Below are 11,827 nucleotides of genomic sequence, written 5' to 3' on the forward strand. Positions count from 1 at the left end.
AAAGGAAACTTAGTAGTGAGATGAAGGATGTTCTAATGGATTATGTTACACCTGTAGAGAGCTATCGCATTTGAACTATTGGTCTTGCACACTGTGCTCCTTTCTATTTCTAATCAGATTTTTGTAATGCTGGCCCTTTATGGTAGGGCTGATCACCGTTCAATAAATTCATGCTCAGGGTAGTGTCCTTCATTTTTTTTGCTAAATAAGATTCACACATTTATGGTCAAGCATTGAGCCACATGTAGAAGAGATACATCTCCCAGAAGACATTGTGCAAGTCATAAATTAAGATTTTGTTTGCTTGATTTTTTTCAACCCACTATAATATGAACATCCACAAAATTTAGACTTCTGTGAACATGAGAAACATTGGAATTTCATATTCATGCGACTACAGAATGTCAAAAGCGTACCCTTCTACCTCAGAAGTCACAGCCATGAGGTCCAAAACCATAAATTCCACTAAATGATGGAAATAACATAAACCCAAACTCAATTCATCTTATAAGCTTCCAAGAGTGGGAAGAGGACGTCTCAAACTTGCCGGTAAGAACGTACTTCCATGCATGTTGCCAGCAGGAAAGGGGGTTGTAAAAACTGCTGTACACCTTATCTCAAATTAAACACCTTTGTCAGTATGCAAAAGCTTATTCCGTGCGCAGAACAACATTTCGAATTGTATCATCAGGGGCAATGAAATCTTCAGAATAAAACGTACTTCCATGCATGTTGCCAGCAGGAAAGGGGGTTGTAAAAACTGCTGTACACCTTATCTCAAATTAAACACCTTTGTCAGTATGCAAAAGCTTATTCCGTGCGCAGAACAACATTTCGAATTGTATCATCAGGGGCAATGAAATCTTCAGAATAAAATCATGCTCACTGAAACCTGGCATTCCGTAGAGGAAAATGGTGTTACAATTCAAATTTCCAAAAACAACAAGAGTAAGACCTCATGATGTCAGAAGGCCTTCTAAGTTGGATGGCTTCAACACATTGAAACCATCTCCTGCGGTTGAAACAACCAAACCTGGAATTTGAGCATGCCAGTGCAACTCTTTCAAATCCTTTTGACCCTGCAAGGAAAGAAGCCAGCTTTATTATGAACCATACCCACTGATATTCACTGACACATTTAGGACTGACAAGACAAGAACTGCTCTTAAGATTTGCAAGAACGCTAATGCCAGAGATCATGCACTCTAGAAGTCTCAAAACTGAGTATCAGAGCAGGGGAAGTACCTGGTGTACGAATAAAAGCTGGGGTGGAAGATCCTCTGGTGGGAGCACCTTTTGCTTGACTTGAGCTTGAAACTCCGCCTCCTCTTCTACATCCCGCTCGAGAGATAAATCCCAGACTCTGAAAATGCAAGATGTCTGGTTTCAGATCATGGCATTCCAGATGCCACTAAAATAGTGACATTCCACAAGACAAGAACCCGTAGCAGTGGTCCTGATGCGCATAGATGGGATCTGTGCTGTGGGCAGGCCAGTAATGGCAGGAAAATGAGGAGGTTTTCTTTGTCTTGGTAGCGTGCAAGGTTTGCCTTCACCTTTTCTCCACACCCTTTCGTCATTTTCCTCCCACCTATGCCTTCCCCTTGCCCTTCTTAGAAGGCAAGCCATTATCTTCTGTTCCCATTATTATCCAAATTTGAGCTGTCCTATGTTTTCAAAAGAGACATTTCTCACCAACAAAGAGCATAAGCTCACTTCTGCCCTTGAAAATCTCAGAATCTATCATTCTCAAGGGTGAATGACCTTTAAGAAGGCAAATTATGCAAGCATGAAAGATAAGATTCTCATAATAACGACCATAAATACAAAAACTGCTCCAGGAGAGGGATTGAAGAGAGCCCAATAATGCATGATCCATAAGCAGAAACACCAATTCTACCTTTCCTTTTATCAACCACAACATGACTACATTTAAGTTGCCAAAAAGTTCAGGCTTGCACAAGATGGACATATTGTAACTCTTTGTTTGTTGAGGTGGATCAGTGACGTGACTTTATAAATGAAAAGTTATGCTTCTATTCTACCTCAGAGACTAAATGTAGACCGACGCATACAACAAGTCCCACAGTGCACTCATGACCTGTACAGAAAAGGATTGTGGAGAGAGATATTTTAGGGAGTGCATCATACGTCAGTTGATTGTCGGCAGAAGCAACCCCAATGGTGGAAGCTTCATGAGGACTCCACTCGATTGAAGTAATGGGGGACTTGTGATACTTGAAATGTGCCACAAAGGAATCATCCTGCTACCAAAATCAGTTACAAGGAGTTAGAATCTCCATTTACATCAACATTAGTTTCTTGTTAGAATGAACAGAGAAAGAACTGCATAAGCAGAGTTGAGAAGAGCACATAAGTTCCCATAACTTGTCAGTAACAAGACCAAAATGCATGGTGACACAGCACACACAAGTCCCTACAAAATATAGGCTGGAAGCTTCCCACCCTAATGCAAATTCTTAGGGTGGGTATTGGATGACATTCTATTTCTGTCTCCATTAATTCCCATATACAATTCGCTGTCAGCAGCAGCTAGCTCAGCATATGACCAAAATAAATGCATCCAGACCATGCAGCGTGGCCCTTGAGAACCACTTCTGCCACCTAATAAATTGCAAAAGCGACTTTTCTTTGGAAGCATCAATTTAATCACAGAGCAATATTGCCCTAAAGCAAAAAACATGTTTTACAAAGATTTGTCATAAGATGGTCATGATTGTGGGCAATCAAGCCAGTGAAACCAAAAAGACCACAGCTAGTGGACATAAGCATGGAAGTACCTTAAAAGCACGAAGGTCCCAAATACGAAAGGTGCCATCATCACTTCCTGATGCTATCATGCAGCTTGCCAACCTAATTCCACCACAAGTTCAGGCTTCATATTCAAGTATAACAGGCAGTATACTGCAATGTAGTCGTCAGCATTGATTCAAATGTAGGAAGCTCACTCTCTTCAATATTGAGTGTGTAAATAAACACAGGGTACCTATTCCATGAAATAACATTGACATCCGAATCATGCGCCTTGATTGAGATCACTGCCTGATCCCGTCGGCGTGCATCCCAGACACCTATGGTCTTGTCCACGGAACATGAAGCAAAAACATCCACTTCGGTTGGACTCCACTGATTTGTCAATCCACCACCAAAATCAAATCTTGTCAAGACATGTCAATAAAAGGGTCAGGCTTATTCCTAAATTAGAAGCTTTAATGCTAACAACATGTAAGCAACCTTTTCTTCACCAAAATTGAAATGTAACACTTATAAATATAGGTGCAGGTCATAAGCAAAAAAGATCGCTACACTTCAAATAACATGCAGCATACTTTTATCACCTCTCCACAGATAGAAGGCATTAAAGAGGCCTTATGATTGGCGGTGTGAGCCTGTTATTGGCATCTGCAGCCCATCGCATGGCTGCATACATGGCAACCCTGCAGCCTGCAGCCCACAACTGCACATATGGCAGGTCAGCAAGCAGTACGAAGCAGGTATTGGCTATATGGTGGCTTATGTCAGAAATTGCAGGCAGCAGAAGAGCAGAACAGGTCAGCAGATGTCGTTACAGGTTGGCAAAAGCAGGCAGCAGCCCATCAAAGGCTGCCACATGGCTGTATGCCAGGCAGGACGGCAACAGAGGGCAGCAGCAGTACTTGACCGCCACATGGCAGGTCAGGGCAGTCCGGAACAAGGTCGGCCAGTCTCTAGCAGGGCAAGTCAACTGACATCAACACAGACCTATAAAAGTGGAACACTTTCCCTCAGATCCAGCAGCTGCAACTAGCAGTGGTCAGGATACAGAAGCTCCAGCAGTCCCAGCAGTAGCCTCAGCAGTTCCAGTAGCAGCAGGACGAGACCTTGCAGCACAGTCTCCACAGCAGCATCAGTGCCAGACAATTGCAGATCAGTCAGCAGTAATTCTACAGCAGCCATAGCCCCTATCGTATGATGAGATCAGTTCTCTCCTAGCCTCAGCCATGCCCCTCAGAGGTACTCAGATGCATGCCCTTTCAATGAGAGGACAAATAGTTGTACAGCGGGGTATTTCCCAACATAAAAATGAAGTTGGTATGTGATGCCTTCCAAGCATACTCTCTCTCTCTCTCTCTCTCTCTCTCTCGGAGAGTTCGTGCCCCAAGAGGCCTATCAGATTGGGTTGACTAGGAGGCAAGGGATTGCTTCTGGCTGATTTGATGATACAGATATTGCTATATGCGGGTAACATAGTCCTTATATCATATTCAGCAGAGGAATTGCAGAGGCATCTGAAGGCCTTAGGTGTTTTGCAGGGAGAGAAACCATCACATCAACTGTGGATTGAGGCAGGGACAGCTGCAGGCATACCCAGAGAGCAGAGAACTTACACACTATGCCAGATCGGGGAAATCAAGACGGAGGAGCATTTTCTATGTGTCTGTCCAGTCTACTATGAGATCCGAGGACGATATCACTACCTCTTTCAGGAGGGACATGGCTTTGGCCCTCTCACACGACTGATACGGCTGATACATTTTCACGATCAGGTCTGTGTTGGGCTCTACCTGCTTGATATGCGCCGACGGAGAGACACACTGATGCAACAGACCAGAGAGCAACAAGGACTGATGCCACAGTGTTGGAAATAGAGGACACCTCACACTCCCGATCTAGCTCATACAAAACTCAGAGAGACGGAGAGAGCGATAGCAAAACTCAGATATATTCCTCCACAATAGTGGGCAGACAAAAGCTCAAGAGATGAGCATATACAACAGCCAACAGATGTTGTCCAAGATGCTGAGCCTACTCCTCTCCCTGTGCGCTTGCCTGTGCGGGGCAGTGACTTTTGTAACACCCCATGCGTCGAATGAGGTGTTCCATCTTCTCCCTAGGAAGTGCCTTCGTGAAGACATCTGAGATGTCGTCGTTGGTCGAACAGTACATCAACTCTATGACTTCTTCGTCGATGAGTCCTCGAACAAATTGATAGTGGAACTCGATGTGCTTTGTTCGTGCGTGAAACACGGGGTTGTTGGCGATCGCTATGCAACTTTGGTTGTCACACATAACCACTGTCGCATCTTCTTGGGCCACATTCATGTCCTCCAAGATCCACCTGAGCCACAATGCTTCACATGCAGCTGTACAAGCAGCCCTGTACTCCATCTCTGTAGATGAAAGAGCGACAATAGGTTGTTTCTTACTCAGCCATGACACAGCTCCTGATGAGAGTAAGAAACAATATCCAGAGGTCAATCTCCGGGTATCAATATCACCTGCCAATCACTATCACAAAAACCTCCCTACTCAACGCCTCTCGTATAAGTGAGGCCGTAGGTGCAGGTACCCTTCAAGTACCTTAGCACCCTCATACCTGCGTCCCAATGGGCCTTCTTGGGTGTAGCAGAGAATTGACAGAACAATCCAACTACGTAGGAAATTACAAGGAAAGCACTTTCTAAAGAGGCATCTATGTGGAGTGTTAGTGCATGGAATTAAGATCTTTGCAGATATATGGAGACCTTGATACTGTCCACACTGACAATGTCGAACACTTCTGCAAGGCAAGGAAGAGACTTGTGCTGTCCACCAGGATGCATGGTGATTGCGTGAGTGAGAGATTGAAAAGCTAGGAGTAATAGATTCTTAAGAGCGCTGAGAGATGACTGAAATATAGATGTGTATACACCTTCCGAATAGGCTAAAATGAAGACCAAAGGCTGAGGCTGTTCAACTCCAAAGGTGTTCAAGGCTGCACACAAGAGGCTGGGTGGGGGGCTGTTTGGAGTCCAAATGAGGGCCTAGAGGCCCCCTATTTATAGGGCTGGAAGAGTTGAGCCAACCTGCCCAAAAGCCACCTTTTGGCTCACAGCTTTCTGCATCTATGCAGGCTGAGCCATCTCTTTTGGGCCGACCCATTGGTGTGCATCCGGTTAGTGCTCCTTTCACCGCACCACCGAGTATGCCTGGAGCTGGCTTGGGTTTAAATGGTAGGCCACACCCTTGGGAGAGAGGTCAGCCCTCTTCTCAGCCCTCTGGACAGGTGCGGGAGTTGCTTGAGAAGAACTTCATCTCTCATAACACTTCTCCTTTAGCACTCTCCTTTTGCATCTCCAATGCTTATGGTGAAGAGGAAGGATAAATCGTACCGCATGTGCATTGATTATAGGGATCTAAATAAGGCCACTATCAAGAACAGGTTTCCAATCCCCAGAATAGATGACCTGTTGGATAAACTCAAGGGTGCTCAGTTTTTCACGAAGATAGATTTGAGGTCTCGTTACCATCGAATCAGGATGAAAGAAGGAGATGAGCACAAAACGGCCTTCCGCACTGAATAGGGCTGGTATGAATTCAAGATGATGCCTTTTGGGTTGACTAATGCACCGGCCACCTTTCACGCACTGATGAACAAGATATTGCAGCCACTTCTTTTCAGATGCGTGCTAGTTTTCTTTGATGATATCCTCATTTACAGCAAGGATAGACAAGAGCACATTAAGCATGTGAAGCAAGTGCTGGAAATTTTGAGGATGCATCAGCTTTATGCAAAAGCTAGCAAATGCAATTTTATGGCAAAGGAGGTTGAGTACCTTGGGCATATTGTGAGTAGACATAGCATTTGGGTGCATCCCCCAAAAGTGAAATGCATCAAAGATTGACCACAACCACAAAATCCCACCCTGTTGAGAGGATTTTTAGGTCTTGCTTCCTTCTACAAGCGCTTTATTCACAAATTTGCCAAGAGGGCAGCTCCTCTCACTGGCCTCTTGAAGAAGGATGCTTTTCAGTGGTCAAAGGAAGCACAACGTTGCTTTGAAGACCTGAAATTTTATCTCACTCATGCATCTGTCTTGGTATGCCTTGATTTTTTGCGTCCTTTCATTGTGGAGGCAGATGCCAGTGGCAAAGGATTGGGGGCTGTTCTGAGGCGGGAACACGGGGTAATAACCTCGAAAGCAGGAAGTTTGATGCCAAAGAACTCAATTTGCATGTTTATGATGAGGAGATGCTGGCTATCTTGCATGCTTTCAAGAAATGGCACCACTATCTATACGGGAGTAAAATTAAGGCGAAAACAAATCATAGGACACTCGAATTCTTCCTCACCCAACCAAATTTGTCATATAAGCAGCTGGCTGCAGTCCAATCCTATGATTTTGACATTGAGTATAGAAAAGGGAAGGAAAATGTGGTTGCAGATGCCTTGTCCAAGATGTGGGCTTGCAAATTGTCTGCTATCTGTACCATATATCATGTGTGGATCATGGCATTCAGGAAGAGTATATGCAGAATTCTAAGGCAGCTCCCATATTTTCAGATTTGCAGAAGCCTTCTAGTCAGGGTCATTCGGATTTCAAATTGCATGATGTGGTAAGACGAGATTTATTTAGTGCCAGACTCAAAATACCGCGAGTTGGTTTTGCAAGAAATGCACTCCTCTCCCATGACTAGACATGCGGGTATCACTAAAACATATGAAAGAATCAAGTAGAGCTTTACCTAGGAAGGAATGTGGAGAGATGTGGTTAAATACGTGGCTGAATGCTTGCCATGCTGTCACGAGGGCATGATTTCTAGCACATGCATGTTGGCCTGCATGTGGGCAGGACCCTGGGAAAACAAGGGGCGAGGTCAAGGGTTACTCGATGTGCTAGAACCCCTAGCATTTGTGCCTTGGGGGAAAATGAAAGGTCTAGGGCCAAGAGGGGCCCAAAGAACCTTAGGCTTTTAAGTTGGTCATTGGTGGGCTTTTAAAAAGGCCCCACTAAGGCATGGGCTGCCACGTGGCAAGCCCATGCAGCCCCCTTTTGGAAAGGAAGGCCAAGGAAGGCCTTGGGCAGAAAATTGGACGGGCAAAAGGAGCACGGGGCAGAATCACGAAAATGGAGGTTGACGCCGAAAATGAACATGGGGCTGGAATCCGGAGAAGGGACGGAAGCCTTCATGGAGCCTAGTGCAGCCGTGAGCACGGAAGAGCCTTGAAGGGGGCTGGCAGTATTGTATGGAGCGGTAATGGCAGCTGCTGATGTACGTATGGGGTTATTGAAGGCGGCTGTACGGAGTGGGTAAACAGTACGTACTGTGGGCTGCCCACATTAATGACTGCATGGACTACCGTACATGGTTGTCCGGAGAGCGTAGCTGCAAGGGTACGTACAATTGTACGGCTGGTTGTACGGTGAGTGTACCTGCTGGCTATATGGATGGATTCTGAACAGTTTGTCTGCCAGGCTGGGTATCGAGTGGCTGATGTACGGGCTGCACGTATGTCAATAGAGCATGCTTGTACGGTCATTGTACCGTAGCCAACCGTGGCTGGCTGTACCAAGAGCAGCTAACTGAATTCATAGAGGCCCAAGTTCTGTGGAAGTCCTTCAACTGATGATCCTTTCCCTTTTGCTAAGTTCTAGATGAACCCCGAAGGATGGTAAACCACAACTAACTCTGATTACACCATCAAATACAGCCGCTTAGCATCCATTTAAACACACCACATCAGATAGCATAAAAGAAAGTACAAGTGAGGCTAGAATGCCCCTGCTCAATGTACACGGCGACACCGATTGGCCCCAAACACTTGGCGCCCCTTGCGATATTTCTTTATTCTACAGCAAAATTACAACCAGGGCTCACCTATCACTGTTCACTGGCCCACACTAGGTACCCACTGCATCAAACTGGCAAATTGTGCATCCCAACTGCTAGAGCAAGGCATAGGCATCCTCTGACCTCAACAACCTGGTATCAACTTGGGTTCACCCTCTGTAACTAGGTGATGGCAACAAACCCAGGGAATCCTGTAGAGAATCTCAAATTGAGAAACTAAAAATAAATCCCAAAGTGAAAAAGAAATAGAAACTAGGCTGGAATTTCGGGATTGCGTGCCCACAACGCAAGCTGCAACCAAAAAACCCTGCCCCACACTAGAACAGGTTCTCGTGGTATCCAAAACCCCGCCAATGACCTCAAAACAGAGATTCACAGTAAGAAACCCTATTTCGCAGCAAGAAAACTCAGCCTCGGGCTGTGTGCGAGTACAGAATGCCTGCAACAAGGTCCGTACAGTCTGTTACGACATAGTTCCCGCAGCCTGGACAGATTCCGTACAGCGTGTACAGACTGCCTAACAGTCTGTATAGCCTGTAATTTCCACCGCACAGCAGCAGATCAGCGCCAGGAAGGCCTCCAACGATTTGCAAATGATGCTCCCTGGCTTGGACTGCATGCAACAGGGCTGGAGACCAAAGAAACAGAGAAAAACAGCGACCAGACAGCAACCAGCAGCCCGTAGAAGGTCTGGCGAAGCAAACACGAGAAGAAGGATCCAAAACAGGCTCCAGAACTAGACGCCAGCTGCCCTAATAGGAGGAGGATACTAAAATTGGAGCTGATGGGCTGCATGCCCGACACGTGGCACATTAATGCCCCTAACCCCCTGTACCAAGGAAGCGTTGGTTTCCGAGGGGCAACTTTTAAAGGTCCTAACCCCACTAACCAATGACAAACATTGGTACTGTCTAGGGGCAACCTTTTAGTCCTTTTTAACCCCTCTTCCAACGTGAAACTTCGGAACCTATCTTGGGGCAAACTTCCTAGCTCCATCACACCCCTCCGCGGGGTCAAAGTGATGCCATGCCTTGATTCTAACAGTTAGGTCTAGCAAGTGTGTCCAGTTAGATGTTAACACTAGGGGCTTTCAGGAGCTCACTACTCCTCTAGGCCAGTCCCCTATGGCCAGATTGGTTACAAACTTAGTCATAGTTTATTTGCTTACAAAATTCACATCCCCGTGACAGCTATTGTGTTGTGATATTGATGCCTATGGAGTGTGGGAAGAGCACCGAATGCGAGTGGGTTTGTACTCATTGTGTATCCTATTTGCTGGCTTTGGCTAGTAACATGCTCCGTGTGGGAATATGCTTTTGGTTTCTCCAGGAGATAGGTCACATGCAGGCAGTGATTGCTAGGCAGACGGCACATCTTTGGTACAATCTCATTGTTGAGTAGGCAGGGGTCGGAAATCCATGCTTGGAATGGGAAGTATCTTTGAAACCCCGAGAGGGATGGTCCAGGTGTGACTGCCATACTGTTTGCTGTATTGTGATGCTAGATCTCTTTTGGGAAACAAGTTATTGTATCAGGATATGTGCGACCCATAGGGTGAGAGACTATTGGTCATGGCAGTCTTGGTCAAAGGAGAAAGCTTGTGTATGCTTTCCCTTTCTGCTTTGAGCAGATAGATGGCTAATCGGGCAATGGCAATGGCAACGGCTATGGAGAACTATATGGCCAAGTGTGGTTACTGCTGACAGTTCCAGGGGCTGTGTGCAAGCTTCCTGGACTAGGGACGGAGACAAACTACCAGGAGTGGTGAGAGCAGCGAACAGTAAAGGCTTTGCAGGGTATGTGGATGCCAACTGGGATGTGGAATGCCCCAGTTGTAAGAAGGGATGTATCCTTTATGTAGCCTGGAATTCTGGGTCTCTCACTTAATTAAAGAAATACCGAAAGGAGCGCCAAGGTTTGGGGCCAATCTATGTCTTTGCTTTTGAGAAGGGGCACTCTACCTCCCAATACTTTTGCTGAATTGTTTATGTAACAGCGTTGATTGGTTACTGGTTAGTTTACTGTCCTTCAAATTACCTGCAGGTCTCTTGCAGCCATTACCCATTCCAGAGGGAAAATGGACGCACATAGCAATGGATTTCATCACAGCATTTCCTTCTACAGAGAAGGGATGGGATTTTGCTATGGTAGATAGGATGACAAAACAGGCCCGATTTAAACCCACTAAGACCTGGTATTCAGCATCACAGGTTGCTTGGCAATTCATTGAGCATGTCTTTAAGCATCATGGTTTCCCTCAGGAAATTGTCAGTGACAGAGATGCAAAATTTATGGGTCACTTTTGACAGGAGATATTTACAGCAGTGGGTACTTTACTCACACCTAGCACTGCTTACCATCCTGAGACTGATGGACAGTCAGAAAGGATGAACAAATGGGTGGAGGAAAATTTGAGGTGGAGGGAAATTTGAGGCACTTTGTCATGATACTCAAAAGTCTTGGGATAAATGGTTGGCACTTGCTGAATCTTGCTGAATGGTACCAAGCATCTCTCCATTGGCATGAGCCCGTTTGAGGCAATGTACGGATGCAAGGTCGGGATGCCTTCTTCAATTACTGGCATGGCTGTGAAAAATCAGCTAGCACGGAATGACTTGGAGAGGATGGATGCCCTTCTGCAGTTGGCAAAAAAGAATATGCAGGATGCCCAAGCCAAGCAGAAGAAATATGCGGATGAACGCAGGAGATGCAGCAGGCAAGGCTTCCCTTCGGCCTACATCCAGGAGGTGGAGGATGATCTAGTACTGCCACGCAGATAGTAGGAGAGCTTTGGTAAGATTAGAGGACTGTAGCTTGGTGGGGCTCCATCTGCTTTGTATTGTGTCCGGTTAATAGATATTGCTCATCATGATTGGGCTTTTGTTGTCACATGCAAGAATAATCATTCGGTTCATGATTCATGCATAATGGAGGTTGCTTTGATTCTTGCAGCTTGCAATGAGGAACCATCGTGTCACAAAGATGCCTTTGACAATAAGGATTGGATGGCAGCTATGCAATCAGAATTAGATTCAATTCATTGCAATGACACTTGGGAGGTGTGTGATTTGCCTTCAGGCAAAGTGTGCTATAGGGAGTCGTGTGATTTTCCTAAAGACAAGCATGCTATAGGCACCAAGTGGGTGAAACCTTTCTCTAACTAAACATAGCTTCAAATTCACAGAAAATCTAAGCACAATAAGGGCTGCCCTCT

General features: G+C 45.6%; 1 pseudogene; it reads right to left on the reverse strand.

Annotated features, from left to right (window-relative positions):
* Positions 1–309: 309 nt before the first annotated feature.
* Positions 310–11,827, reverse strand: part of LOC147894503 (protein HEAT STRESS TOLERANT DWD 1-like) — a 24,984-nt pseudogene continuing 13,466 nt past the window's right edge.

This window comes from Dipteris shenzhenensis, chromosome 14, assembly GCF_047967505.1.
Source record: "Dipteris shenzhenensis isolate YYH24624 ecotype China chromosome 14, Dip_SZ_1.0, whole genome shotgun sequence".
In the NCBI taxonomy this organism is placed as follows: Eukaryota; Viridiplantae; Streptophyta; class Polypodiopsida; order Gleicheniales; family Dipteridaceae; genus Dipteris; species Dipteris shenzhenensis.